This window comes from Triticum dicoccoides, chromosome 6B, assembly GCF_002162155.2.
Source record: "Triticum dicoccoides isolate Atlit2015 ecotype Zavitan chromosome 6B, WEW_v2.0, whole genome shotgun sequence".
NCBI classification, from domain to species: Eukaryota; Viridiplantae; Streptophyta; class Magnoliopsida; order Poales; family Poaceae; genus Triticum; species Triticum dicoccoides.
The window spans coordinates 579,300,894-579,325,134 of NC_041391.1; positions in this window are offsets into that span (position 1 = coordinate 579,300,894).

A 24,241-nucleotide genomic window follows, 5' to 3' on the forward strand; every position below is an offset into this window, starting at 1 on the left:
CTTGGTATTGAGATTCAAAGAGAGAGAAGAAGTCATCTAGTGTCATGCCCAATATGCGACCCTATCCAAAAGGAACTCGAAGGTCCCACCAAGGATAGACCCGCATATTGAAACGCTTTTGCTAGGTGGATATCATTACATCAACATTACATAATAGATGGGGATACATACAAGAGGCATACAATGCCACACGAATACATCATCACAATACATAAGATCAACATCCGACTACGGATGAAACACAAACAGAAACTCAAACGACATCCACCCTGCTAGCCCAGGCTGCCGACCTGGAACCTATCCCCTGATCGAAGAAGAAGCAGAAGAACTCAACGCAAGCAAGCCTCGCTCTCGCGTCATGACCATCGCATAACCTGTACCTGCAACTGTTGTTGTAGTAACCTGTGAGCCACGAGGACTCAGCAATCCCATTACCATGGGTATCAAGACTAGCAAAGCTTAATGGGAAAGGAAGGGGGGTAAAGTGGTGAGGTTGTAGCAGCGACTAAGCATATATGGTGGCTAACATACGCAAATAAGAGCGAGAAGAGAGCAAGCAGAACGGTCGTGAAGCTAACAATGATCAAGAGGTGATCCTGAACACCTACTTACGTCAAACATAACCCAGAAACCGTGTTCACTTCCCGGACTCCGCCGAAAAGAGACCATCACGGCTACACATGCGGTTGATGCGTTTTAATTCGGATCTGGTGTCAAGTTATCTACAACCGGACATTAACAAATTCCCATCTGCCTATAACCGCAGGCACGGCTTTCGAAAGATTATACCCTGCAGGGGTGTCCCAACTTAGCCCATGATAAGATATACCTTCTCCCAGGAAGATCCGATCAGACTCGGAATCCCGGTTTACAAGACATTTCGACAATGGTAAAACAAGACCAGCAAAGCCGCCCGATGCACCGACAAATCCCGATAGGAGCTGCACATATCTCGTTCTCAGGGCAACACCGGATAGGTTAGCCTACGAGTAAAACCAGCCCTCGAGTTGCCCCGAGGTGGCCCCGCAGTCTGCCCGGTTCGGACCAACACTTAGACAAGCACTGGCCCGGGGGGGGCTAAAATAAAGATGACCCTCGGGTTGGCCGACCCAAGGGAAAGGTATAGGTGGTGGTGAGGCAAATGGTAAAACCAAGGTTGGGCCTTGCTGGAGGAGTTTTATTCAAAGCGAACTGTCAAGGGGGTCCCATAAATCACCCGACCGCGTAAGGAACGCAAATTTCGGGAACATAACACCGGTATGACGGAAACTAGGGCGGCAAGAGTGGAACAAAACACCAGGCATAAGGCCGAGTCTTCCACCCTTTACCAAGTATATAGATGCATTAGTAATATAGGAGATATTGTGATATCCCAACCAAAATCCTGTCCACCATGGAGAAATCTTCAGCTTCACCTACAACTAGCAACGCTATAAGAGGGGCTGAGCAAAAGCGGTAACATAGCCAAACAACGGTTTGCTAGGAAGGGTGTCAAAGGTTAGAGGTTCATGGCAATTTGGGATGGCTTGAAGAGTAAATGATAGGTAACGCAGCATAGCGATAGAACGAAGCAACTAGCATAGCAATGATAGTAGTGAGATCCAAGGTAGCGGTCATCTTGCCTGAAATCCCGCAAGGAAGAAGAACGAATCCATGAAGAAGATGAACAGATGAAGTCGAACCAAGTGTAGACGAACGAATCCTCACAATCGCAACGAAACAGGAACTAACAAGAAGAAGCACACAACATGGTAAACACACCACACATGAACAAGGCATGATGCACACACAAGCATGATGCATGACAAAGCTACATGAAGCTACTCATGGCAAGAGATGATGCAAACAAGAGCAACACATCAAAGCAAGTTTAAATGAGGCCGGGAACAACATATAACAATTCCGGTAAGTCCTCATATGCAAATTTCGAAATTGGTCCAGATCTGAATAAACCTTATGTTCAAGTTGTTAAACAGCAAGTTAAGATGCACAAAGATGATCTACACGAGATTCTAGTCAAGTTACATATAAAGTTCATTTAGTTCGGAGCTACGGCCTAGTAGATATGAGCAACACAAGTTAAACATGGCATTGATGCAAAATGCACCCAAACATCAAGCAAACACACCAAAACAAGGATGCAACAAGATAATGTGAAGCTACATGCAATTCTAAGCAAGTTTTATATAGAGCACACTCAAAATGGAGCAACGGTTCAACACACACACTATACAAGTTATAGCAACAATCTGTCCAAAACAGCAACTAGGCATCTTGAAAATATCAAAACAACATGCTACAGGACCTCAACAAGAAAACAAAAGGCATGGGCATGATGTACAGGTAAAGCATAACAAAACATGAACACTGAACTATCTCTGGAAACTACTAGAACATGCTCAAACACACATGGCAAGATTGCAAATAATATCAGTTTCAGACTTTGCAGAAATTAACATCAGGTTGCAATGTTCAGAGCTATCAAACAACATGTTACAGGAACTTATCATGGCAAACAAAGGCATGGCATGAACCTACTAATTGCATAGATCAAAAGTCCTTAACTGACCATAAGCCAAAAAGGATCAGAAAATATGATGGCACCCATGTAAACATAGCAAGTTATATTAAAGATTCAAACATGGCAGAAACAAAATTATGAAGGCATGTTGGTGAGCTTGTGCAACTCACTACAGAGCAATACATGGCATGGAAAGGCAACCAACTATAAAAAGACATGTTTGTGAAGCTAAGCATGGCAACAGCAAGTTCATAGGATGCATGGAACACTAGGAAAACACATGGCAACAACTAAACTTAATGTTAACGGGCTGACAGTAACATTATGAAGCAACTTTAGAGAAAGATTATAACAAGCTAAAGCAACCTATAATTGCAACCAGGGACATGGATGGATAGAGCATGACATGTAGAACAAAACACTCTTAGTGAACATCTCCATATTATGCATAGAATGACTAGTAGCAGCAGGTTTATATAGCATCACGAAATAACAGATTCAGCCTAGCAAAACAGCAACAGCAAGTACCCTACTTAACAAGCTTGATTCACTCACCACAAGTCATTGCATGACAAGATAAGCATAGCATCATCAAGAAGACATGTTTATGAAACAAACCAAGGCAAGAACAAGTTCATAGCATGCAAGGATCAACTACAACAACCTTGGCAAAATTGAATAACATGTAAACAATCTGCCAGGAAACATTTTGAAGCAAAAGTAGAGCACGAAAATGACATGCTAGACTACTCCATAATTTCAACCAAGGGCAGGGATGGATAGAGCATAACCATATGTTCAAAACATCCTTACTTAAGTATCTCAAAATAAGCATGGATCTCTCTGTAGCATCATGTTTACATGGCATGAAAATAACAGCAGAACAGGGACTAAAATCAGTAACATCACGAAGCCTAGTTTACATGCTTGTGCTAGTCACCACATTGATCACAAAAATACATGGTAAGAACCTCTGTAAAGATGGAATGGCATAAATCAAAACACATGTAGACATCAACCTCATAGGATGCACACATCAATCATGGCAAAAATGACAAATGAGCATGTTCTGTTAACAGACAGCAGACAACATCATGAAGCACTCTTGCAACGATGATTCAGGCATCAAGATTGAATCAAATGAACATGATGCAATGGAATGAAATGAAGTACTCGTTGAGACGAACAATTTGACATATTACACGCACAAAACGGAGCTACGGATGCAGAGATACGGCATGATGAACAAGGCATGATAATGCAAAAATATTCGGGACTTGGTGGAATTTTGGACCTCGGGGGGAAAGTCAACGGTGCCGGGATCTCGCCGGAGATGAGGAGAAGGACGGCCAGCAGGGCTCGGGGCGGCCGGAGATGCTCAGAGGGGGCCGGATCCGGGCGGCGTCGGCCCGTATCTGGTGGCGCGTGGCGGCGGCGATGAGGGGCGGCGCCGGAGGGAGCTTGGGGCGGCGCGGCGGCAGCGACCGGAGCGCTCCCGGCCAGCGGTGGCGCGGGGCGGGACGCCAGCGCGGCTGCCGGAGGAGGCCGGGGCGGGGCCAAAGCACGGGCGCAGCGACGGCAGGGAGGCGCGGGGGCGGCACCGGCTGGCCGGCGCCGGACGGCGGCGAGCGCCAACGCGGCCCGTGGCGGAGGCGGCAGATGGCGGCGGCGGCGACGCGCCCGGCGGACGGCGGGGCTGCTGCGGGCCGAGGCGGCCAGACGGCAGCGGCGGCGCGGGCTCGCGTGGGCCCGATCCGGGTCCCGCGGGCCGCGCGGGTGGGAGGAGAGAGAGAGGAAGGCGCGGGTGAGGTGGCCCCGCAGGATTGGGTGCAGGCGGCGGCGCTGCTGACGTGTCGGCCTGCCATTGGCCGGCGCGACGTGGAAGCTGGACATGTCCGGCGGGGTTGGACATGTCCGGCGCGCGAGGGAGCGGGGCTAGGGTTTGGACTGCGGGAATTTCGGGGGAGGACCTATTTATAGATTCTGGGAGCTAGGAGAGTCCAAATGAGGAGCGGTTTTCGGCCACGCAATCGTGATCGCACGACCGAGAGCATGGATGGGAGTTTGCTGGGTTTTGGGCCACTTTGGAAGGGGTGTTGGGCTGCAAAGAGAAAGGGGGTTACGGTTACCCGGTTAACCGTTGGAGTATCAAACGGACTCCAAATGGCACGAAACTTGACAAGCGGTCTACCGGTGCTATACCAAGGCCACTTGGCAAGCCTCGGGCCATTCCGAGAAAGTTTAACACCCGCTCACAACAGGAGACAAAAGGGGAACGCCGGAGGGCATAGGAGAGCCGGGTTGCAAAACGGACAACGGGGAAAATGCTCGGATGCATGAGACGAACACGTATGCAAAATGAGATGCACATGATGACATGACAAAATGCAACACTCAAGCAAATGACATGGCAACGACGATGAATAACTGGCGGACACCTGGCGAATCGGATCCGGGGCGTTACATCTAGCTAATAACTATGGACCTGAAGGTCTGTGGTAAACTACTCACAACTCATCGGAGAGGCCTTGGAGATGATGTAGAGGCCCTCCATGGTTGAATCCCTCTCGGGCAGAGCACTGGCGAAGGCTCCAAGATGGGATCTCACGGATACAGAAGGTTGCGGCGGTGGAATTAGGTTTTCGTGGTACTCCTCGATGTTTCAGGGTACGGGAGTATATATAGGAGGAAGAAGTATGTCAGTTGACGCTCGAGGGGCTCACGAGGGTGGGGGGTGCACCCACCCCTAGGAGGCATGCCGAGCACCCTCGTGGCCACCTCGTTTGTTGCTTGACATCCACTCCAAGTCTCCTGGTTTGCATTTGTTCCAAAAAGATTGCTCCCGAAGGTTTCATCCCATTTGGACTCCGTTTGATATTCCTTTTCTTCGAAACACTGAAATAGGCAAAAAAATAGCAATTCGGGTTGGGCCTCCGGTTAGTAGGTTAGTCCCAAAAATGATATAAAAGTGTAAAGTAAAGCCAATAAACATCCAAAATAGGTAATATAATAGCATGGAACAATCAAAAATTATAGATACTTTGGAGACGTATCAAGCATCCCCAAGCTTAATTCCTGCTCATCCTCTAGTAGGTAAATGATAAAAACAGAATTTTTGATGTGGAATGCTACCTAGCATTTATCTCAATGTAATCTTCTTTATTGTGGCATGAATATTCAGATCCAAATGATTCAAAATAAAAGTTCATATTGACATAAAAACAATAATACTTCAAGCATACTAACAAAGCAATCATGTCTTCTCAAAATAACATGGCTAAAGAAAGTTATCCCTACAAAATCATATAGTCTGGCTATGCTCTATCTTCATCACAGAAAGTATTTAATCATGCACAACCCCGATGACAAGCCAAGCAATTGTTTCATACTTTAGTATTCTCAAACTTTTTCAACTTTCACGCAATACATGAGCGTGAGCCATGGACATAGCACTATGTGTGGAATAGAATGATGGTTGTGGAGAAGACAAAAAACGAGAAGATAGTCTCACATCAACTAGGCGTATCAACGGGCTAAGGAGATGCCCATTAATAGATATCAATGTGAGTGAGTAGGGATTGCCATGCAACGGATGCACTAGAGCTATAAATGTATGAAAGCTCAACAAAAGAAACTAAGTGGGTGTGCATCCAACTTGCTTGCTCAGGAAGACCTAGGGCATTTTGAGGAAGCCCGTCATTGGAATATACAATGAAAAATTGCCACTAGTATATGAAAGTGACAACATAAGAGACTCTCTATCATGAAGATCATGGTGCTACTTTGAAGCACAAGTGTGGTAAAAGGATAGTAGCATTGTACCTTCTCTCTTTTTCTCTCATTTTTTTATTTGGCCTTTCTCTCTCTTTTTTTATTTGGCCTTTCTCTTTTTTTTGTAAAGCCCGAAGTCTCATCACGACTTGTTGGGGAATCATAGTCTCCATTATCCTTTCCTCACTTGGGACAATGCTCTAATAATGAAGATCATCACACTTTTATTTACTTACAACTAAAGATTACAACTCGATACTTAGAACAAAATATGACTCTATATGAATGCCTCTAGCGGTGTATCGGGATATGCAATGAACCAAGAGTGACATGTATGGAATTATGAGGGTGGCTTTGCCACAAATACGATGTCAACTACATGATCATGCAAACAGCAATATGACAATGATGATGTGTGTCATAATAAACGGAACGGTGGAAAGTTGCGTGGCAATATATCTCGGAATGGCTATGGAAATACCATAATAGGTAGGTATGGTGGCTGTTTTGAGGAAGGTATGTGGTGGGTGTATGGTACCGGCGAAAGTTGTGCGGTACAAGAGAGGCTAGCAATGGTGGAAGGGTGAGAGTGCGTATAATCCAAGGACTCAACATTAGTCATAAAGAACTCATATACTTATTGCAAAAATCTACAAGTCTTTGAAAACAAAGTACTACGCGCATGCTCCTAGGGGGATAGATTGGTAGGAAAGACCATCGCTCGTCCCCGACCGCCACTCATAAGGAAGACAATCAATAAATAAATTATGCTCCAACTTCATCACAAAGCGGTTCACCATACGTGCATGCCACGGGAATCACAAACTTCAACACAAGTATTACTCAAATTCATAATTACCCCACTAGCATGACTCTAATATCACCATCCTCATATCTCAAAACAATTATCAAGCATCAAATTGATCATAGCATCCAATTCACTTCCTATGATAGTTTTTATTATACCCAACTTGGATGCCCATCATTCTAGGACCAATTTTATAACCATAGCAAATACCATGCTGTTCTAAAAGACTCTCAAAATAATATAAGTGAAGCATGAGAGATCAACAATTTCTACAAAATCAAGTCACAGCCGTGCTCTAAAAGATATAAGTGAAGCACTAGAGCAAAAAATTATCTAGCTCAAAAGATATAAGTGAAGCACATAGAGTATTCTAATAAATTACAAATCAAGTGGGTCTCTACCAAAAGGTGTGTACAGCAAGGATGATTGTGGTAAACTAAAAAGCAAAGACTCATATCATACAAGACGCTCCAAGCAAAACACATATCATGTGATGAATAAAAATATAGCTCCAAGTAAAGTTAGCGATAAATGAAGACGAAAGAGGGGATGCCTTCCGGGGCATCCCCAAGCTTAGGATTTTGGTTGTACTTGGATATCTTGGGATGCCATGGGCATACCCAAGCTTAGGCTCTTGCCACTCCTTATTCCATAGTCCATCAAATCTTTACCAAAACATGAAAACTTCACAACACAAAACTCAACAGGAAATATCATAAGCTCTGTTAGTGCAAGAAATAAAAACCACCACATAAGGTAATGTAATGAACTCATTATTTATTTATATTGGTGTTAAACCTACTGTATTCCAACTTCTCTATGGTTCATACCCCCCGATACTAGCCATAGATGCATCAAAATAAGCAAACAACACACGAAAAATAGAATCTGTCAAAAACAGAACAGTCTATAGAAATCTGTAACTTTCGAATACTTATGGAACTCTACAAATCCTAACAAAATATGAAGTCCTGGTAACTTTATCTATTGATATACATCAAAAAGAATCAACACAAAATAACGTTTCTGTGATTTACTAAAATTATTTTCGTGCGTGCAAAAGTTTCTGTTTTTCAGCAGAATCAAATTAACTATCACCGTAGGTTATCCTATAGGTTCTACTTGGCACAAGCACTAATTAAAACATAAAACCACATCTAAACATAATCTAGATGGAATATTTATTACTAAACATAAGCAAAAAGCAAAAAACAAAAATAAAATTGGGTTGCCTCCCAACAAGCGCTATCGTTTAACGCCCCTAGCTAGGCATAAAAGCAAGAATAGATCTAGGTATTGCCATCTTTGGTATTCAATTCATAAGTGGCTCACATAATAGACTCATAAGGTAATTTGACTTTATTTCTTGGGAAGTGTTCCATTCCTTTCCTTAATGGAAATTGGAATCTAATATTCACCTCCTTCATATCAATAATTGCATGAATCATTCTAAGGAAAGGTCTACCAAGAATAATAGGACATGGAAGATTGCAATCTATATCAAGAACGATAAAATCTATGGGCACATAATTCCTATTTGCAATAATAAGAACATCATTGACCCTTTCCATAGGTTTCTTAATGGTGGAATCCGCAAGGTGCAAGTTTAAAGAGCAATCATCAAACTCATGGAAACCTAGCACATCACATAAAGTTTTCAGAATCGTGGAAACACTAGCACCCAAATCACACCAAGTATAGCATTCATGATCTTTAATTTTAATCTTAATTGTAGGTTCCCACTCATCATAAATTTTTCTAGGTATAGAAACTTCCAAATTAAGTTTTTCTTCATAAGATTGCATCAAGGCATCAACAATATGTTTGGTAAAAGCTTTATTTTGACTATAAGCATGAGGAGAATTCAACACGGATTGCAACAAGGAAATACAATCTATTAAAGAACAATTATCATAATTAAATTCCTTGAAATCCATAATAGTGGGTTCAATGCTATGTAAAGTTTTGACCTCTCCAATCCTACTTTTACCAAATTTAGCATCAAGATCTAAAAACTCCGAATCATTAGGACGCCTTTTAACTAAAGTTGACTCATCTCCGGTCCCATCATTATCAAGATTAAAATTGCAAAGCAAAGATTTAATAGGGGACACATCAATAACTTTTAGATCTTCATCATTATTTTCATGGAAACTAGAAGAACACACTTTTATAAAGCAATCTTTCTTAGCACGCATCCTAGCGCTTCTTTTCTTGCACTCATCAATGGAAATTCTCATGGCTTTGAGGCACTCATTGATATCATGCTTAGGAGTAATAGATCTAGATTTCAAAGAATCAACATCAAGCGAAAGTCTATCAATGTTCCTAGCCAAATAATCAACTTTGAGCAATTTTTCTTCAAGCAAAGCATTAAAATTCTTTTGAGAGATCATAAATTCTTTAACACTATTCTCAAAATCAGAGGGCATCTTATTAAAATTTCCATAAGAATTGTTGTAGGAATTTCCATAATTATTAGAGGAATTACTAGGGAACGGCCTAGGATTAAAGTTTCCTCTATACGCGTTGTTACCAAAATTATTCCTACCAACAAAATTCACATCCATAGATTCATTATTACTCTCAATAAAAGTAGACAAAGGCATATCATTAGGATCAATCGGAGCACTCTTAGTAGCAAACAATTTCATAAGTTCATCCATCTTTCCACTCAAAACATTAATTTCTTCTATAGCATGAACTTTTTACTAGTAGATCCTTCGGTGTGCCATTGCGAATAGTTAACCATAATATTATCAAGGAGTTTAGTAGCTTCTCCTAAAGTGATTTCCATAAAAGTGCCTCCCGCGGCCGAATCTAAAAGATTTCTAGAAGCAAAATTCAATCCGGCATAAAAATTTTGTATTATCATCCATAAACTCAAACCATGAGTAGGGCAATTGCGAATCATTAATTTCATTCTTTCCCAAGATTGGGCAACATGCTCATGATCAAGTTGTTTAAAATTCATAATATCATTTCTAAGAGAGATAATCTTAGCGGGAGGAAAATACTTAGAGATAAAAGCATCTTTGCACTTATTCCATGAATCAATACTATTTTTAGGCAAAGACGAAAACCAAGTTTTAGCATGATCTCTAAGTGAAAACGGAATTAACTTCAATTTAACAATATCATTATCCGTATCTTTCTTTTTTTCCATATCACACAAATCCACAAAGTTGTTTAGATGAGTAGCGGCTCTTCACTAGGAAGGCCAGAGAATTGATCTTTCATAACAAGATTCAACAAAGTAGCATTGATTTCAAAAGATTCAATATCATTAATAGGAGCAATCAGAGTGCTAAGGAAATCATTATTATTGGTATTGGAAAATTCACACAATTTGGTATTATCTTGAGCCATCATGACAAGCAATCCAACACACAAGCACACAAAAGGAAAGCCAAAAAAAGAAGCGAACGGGAAAGAGAGGGAGAATAAAACGGCAAGGGTGAAGTGGGGGAAACGAAAACGAGAGGCAAATGGCAAATAATGTAATGCGAAGGAGATGAGTTTGTGATGGGTACTTGGTATGTCTTGACTTGAGCGAAGACCTCCCAGGCAAAGGCGTGAGAAATCCTTCTTGCTACCTCTTGAGCATGCGTTAGTTTTTCCCTTGAAGAGGAAAGGGTGATGTAGCAAAGTAGCATAAGTATTTCCCTCTGTTTTTGAGAACCAAGGTATCAATCCAGTAGGAGGCTCCTCAAAAGTCCCACGCACCTACATAAACAAACAAGAACCTCGCAACCAATGCGATAAAGGGGTTGTCAATCCCTTCACGGTAACTTGTGAAAGTGAGATCTGATAGAGATAATAAGATAAGATAAATATTTTTGGTATTTTTATGATATAGATTGGAAAATAAAAGATGCAAATAAAAGTAGATGGAAAACTTATATTATAAAAGATAGACCCGGGGGCCATAGGTTTCACTAGTGGCTTCTCTCAAGATAGCATAAGTATTACGGTGGGTGAACAAATTACTGTCGAGCAATTGATAGAAAAGTGCATAGTTATGAGAATATCTAGGCATGATCATGTATATAGGCATCACGTCTGTGACAAGTAGATCGAAACGATTCTGCATCTACTACTATTACTCCACACATCGACCAACTCCTTCCTGCATCTAGAGTATTAAGTTCACGAAGAACAGAGTAACGCATTAAGAAAGATGACATGATGTAGAGGGATAAACTCATGCAATATGATATAAACCCCATCTTTTTATCCTCGATGGCAACAATACAATACGTGCCTTGCTGCCCCTGCTGTCACTGGGAAAGGACACCGCAAGATTGAACCCAAAGCTAAGCACTTCTCCCATTGCTAGAAAGATCAATCTCGTAGGCCAAACCAAACTGATAATTCGAAGGGACTTGCAAAGATAACCAATCACACATAAAAGAATTCAGAGGAGATTCAATTGTTTCTCATAGATAAACTTGATCATAAACCCACAATTCATCGGATCTCGACAAACACACCGCAAAAAGAGTTACATTGAATAGATCTCCAAGAAGATCAAGGAGAACTTGGTATTGAGATTCAAAGAGAGAGAAGAAGTCATCTAGCTAATAACTATGGACCTGAAGGTCTGTGGTAAACTACTCACAACTCATCGGAGAGGCCTTGGAGATGATGTAGAGGCCCTCCATGGTCGATTCCCTCTCCGGCGGAGCACCGGCGAAGGCTCCAAGATGGGATCTCGCGGATACAGAAGGTTGCGGTGGTGGAATTAGGTTTTCGTGGTGCTCCTCGATGTTTTCAGGGTACGGGAGTATATATAGGAGGAAGAAGTATGTCGGTTGACGCTCGAGGGGCCTACGAGGGTGGGGGCGCGCCGGGCACCCTCGTGGCTGCCTCATTTGTTACTTGACGTCCACTCCAAGTCTCCTGGTTTGCATTTGTTCCAAAAAGATCGCTCCCGAAGGTTTCATCCCATTTGGACTCCGTTTGATATTCCTTTTCTTTGAAACACTGAAATAGGCAAAAAAACAGCAATTCAGGCTGGGCCTCCGGTTAGTAGTTAGTCCCAAAAATGATATAAAAGTGTAAAGTAAAGCCCATAAACATCCAAAACAAGTAATATAATAGCATGGAACAATAAAAAATTATAGATACGTTGGAGACGTATCATTTACACCAATATGACCTAAACGGTAGTGCCACAAATATGTTGCACTATCATTATCAACTTTGCATCTTTTGGCATCAATATTATGAATATGTGTATCACACGATCAAGATTCAGTAAACCATTCACATTGGGTGTATGACCATTGAAGGTTTTATTCATGTAAACAGAATAACAATTATTCTCTGACTTTAAATGAATACCGTATTGCAATAAACATGATCTAATCATATTCATGCTCAACGCAAACACCAAATAACATTTATTTAGGTTCAACACTAATCCCGAAGGTAGAGGGAGTGTGCGATGGTGATATTATCAACCTTGAAATCACTTCCAACACACATCGTCACTTTGCCCATAACTAGTCTCTGTTCATTCTGCAACTCCTATTTTTAGTTACTAATCATAGCAACTAAATCGGTATCAAATACCCAGGGGTTACTATGAACACTAGTAAAATACACATCAATAACATGAATATCACATATACCTTTGTTCACTTTGCCATCCTTCTTATCTGCCAAGTATTTGGGGTAGTTCCACTTCAAGTGACCATTTCCTTTGCAGTAGAAGTACTCAGTTTTAGGCTTAGGTCTAGACTTGGGCTTCTTCACTTGAGCAGCAACTTGCTTGCCGTTCTTCTTGAAGTTCCCCTTCTTCCCGTTGCCCTTTTTCTTGAAACTAGTGGTCTTGTTAACCATCAACACTTGATGCTCTTTCTTGATCTCTACCTTCGCCGATTTTAATATCGTGAAGAGCTCGAGAACTGTTTTCGTCATCCCTTGCATATTACAGTTCATCACGAAGTTCTAGTAACTTGGTGATAGTGACTAGAAAACTTTGTCAAACACTATCTTATCAGGAAGATTAACTCCCACTTGATTCAAGCGACCGTAGTACTCAGACATTCTGAGCACATGCTCACTAGTTGAGCTATTCTCCTCCATCTTGTAGGCAAAGTACTTGTCAGAGGTCTCATACCTCTCAATTCGGGCATGAGTCTGAAATACCAATTTCAGCTCTTGGAACATCTCATATGCTCTGTGTCGTTCAAAACGTTTTTGAAGTCCCGGTTCTAAGCCGTAAAGCATGGTGCACTAAACTATCAAGAAGTCATCATACCAAGCTTGCCAAACATTCATAACGTCTGCATCAGCTCCTGCAATAGGTCTGTCACCTAGCGGTGCATCAAGGACATAATACTTCTGTGCAGCAATGAGGATAATCCTCAGATCACGGAGCTAGTCCACATCATTGCTACTAACATCTTCCAACTTACTTTTCTCTAGGAACATATCAAAAAATAAACGGGGAGCTACATCGCGAGCTATTGATCTACAACATAATTTGCAAATACTATCAGGACTAAGTTCATGATAAATTAAAGTTCAATTTAATCAAATTATTTAAGAACTCCCACTTAGACAGACATCCCTCCAGTCATCTAAATGATCACGTGATCCATATCAACTAAACCATGTCTGATCATCACATGATATGGATTAGTTTTCAATGGTGAACATCTCTATGTTGATCATTATCTACTATATGATTCACGCTCGACCTTTCGGTCTCAGTGTTTCGAGGCCATATCTGCATATGCTAGGCTCATCAAGTTTAACCCGAGTATTCTGCACATGCAAAACTGGCTTGCACCCGCTGTATGTCAACGTAGAGCTTATCACACCCGATCATCACGTGGTGTCTCGGCACGACGAACTGTAGCAATCGTCCATACTCAGGAGAACACTTATACCTTGAAATTTAGTGAGGGATCATCTTATAATGCTACTGCTGTACTAAGCAAAATAAGATGCATAAAGGATAAACATCACATGCAATCAAAATATGTGACATGATATGGCCATCATCATCTTGTGCCTTCGATCTCCATCTCCAAAGCACCGTCATGATATCTATCGTCACCGGTTGACACCTTGATCTCCATCGTAGCATCGTTGTCGTCTCGCCAACTATTGCTTCCATGACTATCGCTACCGCTTAGTGATAAAGTAAAGCAATTACATGGTGATTGCATTTCATACAATAAAGCGACAACCATAAGGCTCCTGCCAGTTGCTGATAACGGTTACAAAACATGATCATCTTATACAACAATTTATATCTCATCACGTCTTGACCATATCACATCACAACATGCCCTACGAAAACAAGTTAGACGTCCTCTACTTTGTTGTTGCAAGTTTTACGTGGCTGCTACGGGCTTCTAGCAAGAACCGTTCTTACCTACGCATCAAAACCACAACGATTTTTCGTCAAGTTTGTTGTTTTAACCTTCAACAAGGACCGGGTGTAGTCAAACTTGATTCAACTAAAGTTGGAGAAATAGACACCCACCAGCCACCTATGTGCAAAGCATGTCGGTAGAACCAGTCTCATGAACGCGGTCATGTAATGTTGGTCTGGGGCCGCTTCATCCAACAATACCGCCGAATCAAAGTAAGACATTGATGGTAAGTAGTATGACTATTATCGCCCACAACTCTTTGTGTTCTACTCGTGCATATAACATCTCCGCATAGACCTGGCTCGGATGCCACTGTTGGGGAACGTAGTAATTCAAAAAATTCCTATGATCACGCAAGATCTATCTAGGAGAAGCATAGCAACGAGCGGGGAGAGTGTGTCCACGTACCCAGGTAGACCGAAAGCGAAAGCGTTTAGTAACACGGATGATGTAGTCGAACATCTTCGCGATCCAACTGATCCAAGCACCGAATGTACGGCACCTCTGCATTCAACACACGTTCAGCTCGATGACGTCCCTCGAGCTCTTGATCCAGTTGAGGGCGTGGGAGAGTTCCCTCGGCATGACGGCGTGGTGACGGTGATGATGATGTTACCGGCGCAGGACTTCGCCTAAGCACTACGACGATATGACCGAGGTGTGTAGCTGTGGAGGGGGGCACCGCACACTACTAAGAGAAACTTTGGTGTGTCTTTGGGGTGCCCCCCTCCCACGTATATAAAGGAGGTGGGAAGAGGAGGCCGGCCCTAGAGGGGGGCACCAAGGGGGGAGTCCTACTTGGACTCCCGGTCCAAGTAGGATGCCCCCTGCCTTTCCTATTCCAACTAGGAGAAGGAGGGAACGGAGAAGAGGGGAGAAGGAAAGGGGGTGCCCCCCCCCAACCCTAGTCCAATTCAGTTTGGGCTTAGGGGGCGCATGCCTCCACCTGGTCGCCGCCTCCTCTCTCCACTAGGGCCCATGAAGGCCCATTAACTACCCGGGGTGTTCCGGTAACCTCCCGGTACTCCAGAAAAATGCCTGAAAATTCTGGAACCATTTTGATGTCCAAATGCAACCTTCCAATATATCAATCTTTATCTCTTGACCATTTCAAAACTCCTCGTCATGTCCACTCATAATACAAATCGTCATCGAACGTTAAGAGTGCGGACCCTACGGGTTTGAGAACTATGTAGACATGATCGAGACACATCTCCGGTCAATAACCAATGGTGGAACCTGGATGCTCATATTGGCTCTTCTACGAAGATCTTTATCAGTCAAACCGCATAACAACATTTGTTGTTCCCTTTGTCAAGGGTATGTTACTTGCCCGAGATTCGATCATCGATATCCTCATACCTAGTTCAATCTCGTTACCGGCAAGTCTCTTTACTCATTCCATAATGCATCATCCCGCAACTAACTCATTAGTCACATTGCTTGCAAGGCTTATAGTGATGTGCATTACCGAGAGGGCCCAGAGATACCTCTCCGATACACGGAGTGACAAATCCTAATCTCGATCTATGCCAACCCAACAAATGCCTTCAGAGACACCTGTAGAGCATCTTTATAATCACCCAGTTACGTTGTGACGTTTGATAGCACACAAGGTGTTCCTCCGGTATTCGGGAGTTGCATAATCTCATAGTCAGAGGAACATGTATAAGTCATGAAGAAAGCAATAGCAATAAAACTAAATGATCATTATGTTAAGCTAATGGATGGGTCTTGTCCATCAAATCATTCTCCTAATGATGTGATCCCGTTCATCAAATGACAACAAATGTCTATGGTCAGGAAACTTAACCATCTTTGATTAACGAGCTAGTCTAGTAGAGGCATACTAGGGACACTTTGTTTTGTCTATGTATTCACACATGTATCAAGTTTCCGGTTAATACAATTCTAGCATGAATAATAAACATTTATCATGATATAAGGAAATAAAATAATAACTTTATTATTGCCTCGAGGGCATATTTCCTTCAAGGCCATGGTTGCTCGGCCGGCCGGCTTGTGAACTCACACCGAAGGCACGTCACACGAGTTCTTGGTGTGGGCGGCAATGCCGCCACGCACGTGGATCCGGCTCCCGAGGTTCTTTGCCAAGGAGATACCACCGAGGGGGCCCACCGTGTTGTGGCTGCAACACGCCGGTTGCCGTAGCCAAGCTACTGCAGCGGAGGTCGAGGTCGTCTCCCTGGGCGACGTCTTCATGACTCGAGGATGGGGTGAGATCGCCGGCGCCTGCTGTCCGAAAGGGGCCCTCGCCATCCACTTCGAATACGACGGGGCTGCGACACTCTTCTTCAAGGTCTTCAGCGAGGATGGCCGGCGCCTGGAGTGTTGCTCCGGAGGAGGCGATCCACGCGACACGGCCACGTGCGTTGAACTTGCCCTTGGCCTTGCCAGCAACCCCTCCAGCAGCAGCAGCGATTCCCCGGAATCTAGCGACTCTCCAGAGTCCAGCGATGACGACAGCCATGAGCCGCCGAGCTCTCGCCGTGCCCGGAGCACGGTAGTGGCGTCTGCCCGGCATCGTCGATGACGCCCTGTGGTCGGGGTTCTTCCTGGTCCTCTTCTTTTGTTTCCCTGCGCAGAATCGTGACAAGCCCCCTTGGCTAGCCCACGGTGATTCCCTTGCGTGACGCCTGACTGTGTCCTTGTGGTTAGGCTTGTAGGCGGGGCTCCCGCTTATTCCCCTTTTTCTTGCTCATCTAGATGCTCTATGTCCTCGGGTCCCGGCCCTCGAGCAAAGCTCGGCCGCCGCTGGTATGCCAGGTCGCGATGCCGTGGTCAAGGCTAGGGGCGAGGGCTCGAGAGCCAGTAGGAGCCCCTGAGGCACTATGCTCAAGAGCCCCCCTTTAACGTGCAAGCAAATTGCGTGAAAAAAGAGTGGCTGGCGGGGCCGCTCGTAGTCTGGCTCCGGAGGTTCCTGCGAGTTAGTCAGAAAAAAAGATCGTAACACATAGCCGCGCTTGCTGTCCTGCCGCTGATATTTCCACAAGAAGGTGAAGGCACTGAGGACCCGGTGAGGTGATGTGCACAGGGCAGGCCACGAGTCAGAGCTCGATCTCTCAGATTTATCGGCGCTGCAGGGACGGACCCGAGCACAGGCACCGTGCCAGCAGCCCTTGTGGCGAGATGAGCAGAAGGCGGGTTAGCAATGCGTGGAGGCCGCGAAAGGCGACGGAGCACCGGACAGGCAGGTGATAATCATAAAGCAACTCATGAAAGAGTAAGGCCAATTCTGATAGATACAAAGAACAATACACGCTGCAGGGACGGACCCACGCGGCTTGGGGATAATGCAGCTCGAGGGCGCTCCCAACTGAACAAACCAAAAGGTGACACCTGGCACCGTTGTTGAAGAAGTGTTGATGTAGCTGAGACGCGTGCTGCAGAAGTCGCTCCTCACGATTCGCCCAGTTCCTGAACCCCACGAGGCTCTGGAGGCCCAGGGGGCTCGAGAGGATCTGGCGCCATCTCCGATAGGATCGCCTGGTACCTGCCCTCATGAGCCGCCAGGACGTCCCATAGGTGGCGCTAGTATGTGACAAACTGACAACCCTGTTCAGCAAACCGAAAGGCATGCGAACATAGCTGTGAGGGGGCCCTCGCACCGGCCAACATGGGACGGCCAGAAAAGCTCCTGAGACGCGGCTCTGTTGAGGCCTGGGATGTCGACGCAAGCATGCAGCTCGCTGCCCTCGTCAGGGGAGGGAGCCGCGCTGGGTGGTGCAAGGCGACGCTCGCCTCGCATGGCTCTTGCCTCCTGAAGCTCATTGGTTACTGATGTCTACTACGCAACTTTATTCTTATAGACTCGTGTTGGGCCTCCAAGCGCAGAGTTTTGTAGGGCAGTAGCAATTTTCCCTCAAGTGGATGACCTAAGGTTTATCAATCCGTGGGAGGTGTAGGATGAAGATGGTCTCTCTCGAACAACCCTGCAACCATATACAAGAAATCTCTTGTGTCCCCAACACATCCAATACGATGGCAAATTGTATAGGTGCATTAGTTCAGCGAAGAGATAGTGATAAAAGTGTAATATGGATGGTAGAAATATATTTTTATAATCTAAATAAATAAAAACAGCAAGGTAGCAAATAGTAAACAGGCACAAAAACGATATTGCAATGCTTGAAAATGAGGCCTAGGGTCCGTACTTTCGCCAGTGCAATCTCTCAACAGTGCTAATATAATTGGATCATATAACCATCCCTCAACGTGCGATGAAGAATCACCCCAAAGTTCTTGTCTAGCGGAGAACATAAGAAGAAATTGTTTGTAGGGTACGAAACCACCTCAAAGCTATTCTTTCCGTTCGATCAATCCTAGAGTTCGTACTAAAATAACACAAGCTACTCTTTTCGATTGATCTAATCAAGAGTTCGTACTAAAATAACACCAAAGCAAATTCATATTCATAATACTCAAACCAACACAAAGAACCTCAAAGAGTGCCCCAAGATTTCTACTGGAGAAACAAAAGACGATAACATCCTGGGCGGTGCAGCTGCTTCTTCTTCTTGGGAACGGCCTCAGGAGGGTGGACAGCGTCGTCGTCATCTGGGTTCTCGACCGCCGCAGCTTGGTAGGCGCGCTCGAGGGAGCACACCGTGTCCTTTTCTTCACAGGCGACCGTGATGATGCCGCAGCTTCCTGGCATCTTGAGGACGTTGTAGCCATGGTGTGTTGCAGCCATGAACTTGGCCAGGGCCGAATACCCAAGGATGGCGTTGTACGGGAGGCGAATGTGGGCGACGTCAAAGTCGATGAGCTCGATGCAGTAGTTGTCACACTTGCCAAAGGTGACAGGGAGGCGGATCTGCCCTATCGGGGTGGTGGAACCGTCGGTCACTCGTGAGAAAGGCTTGGTGGGCAGGAGCTGGTCGTAGGGCACCTGGAGCCTGTCGAACGTCTCGACAGAGAGAACATTGAGCCCTGCACCGCCATCGATGAGTGACTTGGTGACGAGGATGTTGCTGATGGTGGGCGAGCAGAGCATCGGGATGGCACCGGCAGTGGCCGCGCACTTGAGCTGATCAACAGAGTCGAAGGTGATGGCATGCTTGGACCACCTGAGCGGACGTGTCACCTTGAGCTTGGGGAGAGCCGCGTTCACCTCGCGCGCGAACTACTTGAAGATGTGATGGGAGGCTGGGGCCTGAGCGCCGCCTAGGATGCAAGCGATAGCACAAGGCTCTTGGAAGCCCCCAGCCCCATCATCTTGGTGGTGGTCGTCGTTCCTTCTTGGTGGCGACGGCAGCGGGGGAAGGCCAGCATTGCCCTGAGGACGGTCCTCATGAGGCTGATCCCTCCAGGGGCCCTTGCGAGGCTGGCCCTGCCAGCGGTCCTCACGTGGCTGGTCGCGCCAGTCCTAACGGGGGTCGTGGTTGTCCCAGCGTCCTCTGCCTCGGCCTCCTCCACGGTCGTAGCTTCGATCGTTGCGCTCGGGGCAACGACCGAGGCGCCCTTCGCGGATGGCCCTGAGCTCCTGGCAGTCATTGGTGTTGTGTCTGTGCATGTTGTGGAAGACACAGAACGGGCGGCTACTCTTGGATGATTCCGGGTGGTCACAGTCGCACTTCATCTCGGGTTCGACTGCGAGCACAGCTAGCCCCTTGCGCTTCACATCCTTGGCATTGGCTTTCTTGTCTTCCGGGTCAGCCTCCGAAAGCTCCAGGAGGGAGAGGCGACCTTCCTCAGCCCTCGCACATTTGGTCGCCATGTTGAACATTTCCAGAGGCGTGCACAGGTCCTCGTGTATGGCGAGCTCTTCCTTCATCTTGACATCCCGGACGCCATCGGTGAACGCCGAGATGATGGCCCCGTCCGACACCTTGGGAATCTTGAGGCGAACGCTATAGAAGCGCTGGATGTATTTGTGCAAGGTCTCTCCTGGGTGCTGCTTGATGCGGCGCGGGTCACCCGCAGCCGGTAGGCGGTCGTGCCCTGGAAGTTGACGATGAAGCGCTCTCACATCTCATCCCAAGAGGAGATCGATCCCGCCGGGAGGTTCAGGAGCCACGAACACGCGCCATCCTTGAGGGCCATGGGAAACCAGTTCGCCATGACCTTCTCATTGTCGTTGGCTGCCTCGATGCTCAGCTCGTAGAGCTGTAGGAACTGGGCAGGGTCGGAGGTGCCGTCGTAGCGTGGAGGTAGGTCCGGCTTGAACTTCCCGAGCCAGAATACGCGACGCGGCTCCGAGGTGAACGCAAGGCAGCCCGCCGCGCTCACGGGAGACCGCCGCGGGAGGGGAACCAGGTCTTGGTGCTCGCGCGCCACCGCCTCGGGCAGCATGCGGTCTTGATGCGGCGGTGCTGGGAGCGCACGCGCCTTTCCTTGTGGCCTCTGCACCACTTGGCAGCTTGCTTCATCGCGCGCGGGTGCCCTGTGCTGCGGATCGCGTCGAGGAACCTCACGCCTTGGGTCGACGATGGCATCCTGCCTAGGAGGTGGAGGAGATGCTCCGTGGGCCGGAGGCAGCGAGCGAGATGGTGCGGAGGACTCTCCGACAGCGCTGACGAGCTCGGCGATGCGGTCTAGCCAGTCCTCGTAGAGGTCATCGACCGGGTGGTAGCGCAGAAGCTCACATGCCATGAGCAACGCTGCTTGCGCGTTCGCCGGGCCGCGACGAGCATGGGAAGATGAAGCAGCAGCCGGAGTCATCGACGGGGTGGCGGTGCGCCCATCTCGCCGCACAGAAGGATGCTGCGACGAAGCCTGCTGCTCATGGGCCGTGGGGCCGGTGGCGGCGTTTGCCGCGGGTGATGGAGAATGACGGGGAGTGCCGTTGCCTGCAGGCACTATCTGAGCAATGCGGGCGGCGAGGGCGGCCCGGCGCTCAGCACGAACTTGACGAGCTTCAGCCATGAGAGCGGCGGAGCCGTGGCGAATCGACTGAAGGAAGAGAGGCTCCGACGCACCCCTACCTGGCGCGCCAAATGTCGGATTCGGGGCTCCACAGACCCAAGAAAGATTCGAACTCTGGGATGCGTGCGAAGAACTCAACCTTCCCAGTCTGCCAACTCTACGATCTCACGGCCTAGCTCAACGAACTGGAAGGAAATGGGAGATAGCAGTTTACCCAGGTTTGGGCCACCTTCGGTGTAAAACCCTACGCCTGCTTTGTGGTGGATTAGCCTCGAGGTGGGCTGAGGATGAACTAGTACAGTGGAAGAACAGCCTCAGGAGGTGTGTTCTTGTGCTAGTGTGGGTGAGGATGGTCTGAATGTGATCTCCCCCTATGGTGGTGGCTAGGCTATATTTATAGTGGCATTGGTCCTCTGCCCAAAGAGAAGGCAGGAAGGGATCCCACGACGGCCAAATTCGAAGGGAGACAATTAGTACATCTTATCCTAACGAAAGGTGGTCTTCGCCTGCAAAGCTTCTGGTCGCGACGTCGTGATGGGTTCGGCGATGACCTCCGTCCTGCAGTCCTGGCAGTCTTGGTCTTGTTGCATGAAAATGGAAACCTTTGGTTGATGCCTCGGGACTCCGCGCCTGCGTTTGCCTCTTTAGCACCAAAGAGGAAACCCGCTATACTGTGTCCCCTGGCGCCCGCCTGGCCTCGTCATGGCTTGCGTCATCCGAACCTCACGGGGTGAGGGCCTGCATAGAAATCTCCGCTCCTCAGGAGCCAGCGTAAGGAGGCGGCCCCTTTTGAAGATCTTGGCGTCGTCCGCCTCGCGAGGCTTGGCCCTTCGTGAGGGTCTTGTGTTGTTGGTGCTAAAGATGGGCCGTACCAGGCTGTCGATAGAGCCACGCCGTGAGCCGTAGGCAGGCAAGTCTGGGTACCCCGTTTCCAGGACGCCGACAGTAGCTAGCTAGCTCGGCCAACGGCGACACGCAGCTAGCTAGCGCGTAGGCAAGGGCGAGCATCCGACCAGCATCCGATGAGCAACTACGTCCCAGCGCACCACCATGGAGGGTTGCACATGAGGCTTTGGCTGCGGATATGGAGGCGGACGTGCTTGGGGCTATGGATGACGAGTGTATCCAACGTGCCGGCATGCTCCTCCGCGCGCCCGGCCGGTGCTTTTGCAGGCGGCCATGCTCACCGTGCCGCGCCGTGCTCACCGTGCCTCACCTCACGCCCGGGCCCGGCCGGTACTGATACAGCCATCAGCCTCGCCTCGCCTCGCCTCCCCACGCCCAGCCGTTGTAGTGCTGCACACCCTCGCCTCGCGCCCGACCTCAAGCAGCAAGAGCATGTGGTCACGGCCGTCAGGCGCCCCTCGTACGCGCTCGCGTGGGTGCAGCTCGTCTCGGCCATGGCCAACGTGCACCAGTATTTGCAAGCTCCCCTGTCTGCTACATGTTCGACGAAATGCCAGGACGGATATGCAGAAAATGCGTCCGCCTTCCGTTGGGCACACCGGCCAACCCAATTAAAAAAACGGACACGGACGAATGGACGGACGATCCAAACGGACAAAAAGCTGACAAAATCAACTTCTGTTTGGGTCGGCCGGTTGGAGTTGCTCTGAAATCAGTTCAGTTGGCAACCCTATTCCAGGTGTACTTATATTGCCCAAAAGAATCCAAAATGATAACACTATGCAAACATGGAGTGCCGTAAAGCCTGCCAAAAAAGAGACTTGGTTGACTTGGAAATCAACGGAAACCTGAGCATATCATTATATGCATATTCTGTGACACCGGTCACGGTTACATGTCGATTTTGACTCTTCCAAAATGTCGTACTTTGGGTGGGTTTGGGCAACCCATGGGACAAAAATGACTGGTCCTTCTTCTATGCCTTCACGTCAATTTTGACTCTTCCAAAATGTCGTCCTTTGGGTGGGTTTGGACAACCCATGGGACAAAGATGACTGGTCCTTCTTCTATGCCTTCACTACCATCACCATTGGCAATGGAGCTAGGGCCCTTTTCTGGGGTTTCCCCGTGGCTAGAAGGATATAGGCCGATGGACATTGCACCCCTAATTTTTAAGGCCTCCAAGAGAAAAAACTGGAAAGTAAAGGAGCCTTAAACAACGGCGTCTGGATCAACAAAATCAACATGATGACCCCCTTCACATCAGAGCACCTTCGCCGGTTCATCACGTTGTGGATTGCCCTTCGCAGAATTCACCTATCTGAGGCGGTCGAGGATGAGATCACTTGGAAGCACACTGAGGATGAGACCTACTCGGCATCTTCCACTTATAGGGTACACTTCTTGACCATCACCCGCACTCACATGTGCAAGACCGTTTGGAAAGCCTGGGCACCGCGAGAGTTAAATTTTTTGCCTGGCTCACCATCCAGGATAGGATCTGGACCTCCGTCCGGTTGGCCAAGAGAGGATGGCCAAACGGTGGGACCATGCCCGCTCTATAGGAGAGCGTATGAATCTATCGAGCACCTTTTCTTCAAATGTCGCTTCTCGCTAAGGCTGTGGACCTTGTCAAGGATTGGCTTCAACTTTTCGACATCGACACCTCCGATTGGACAAATATACAGAGCATCGAATATTGGTGGGTTGAGATGGCCACCACTCAAAGGGTTCACAAAGAGGATCATGCCTACTATCACCATGATGATTTCTAAGACGATTTTGGATGAGCGTAATGCACCGCGTGTTACGAAAGAAGGCCACTCCTGCTTTCGTCCTGCTAGAAAACATCAAACGGGAGGCAAGGTTGTGGATGATTGCGGGTGCAAAATGTTTGGGGATAATTTTGCCGGGAGAGCAGTGGCCCATGCTTGGGGTGGTTCCCCTTTTGTG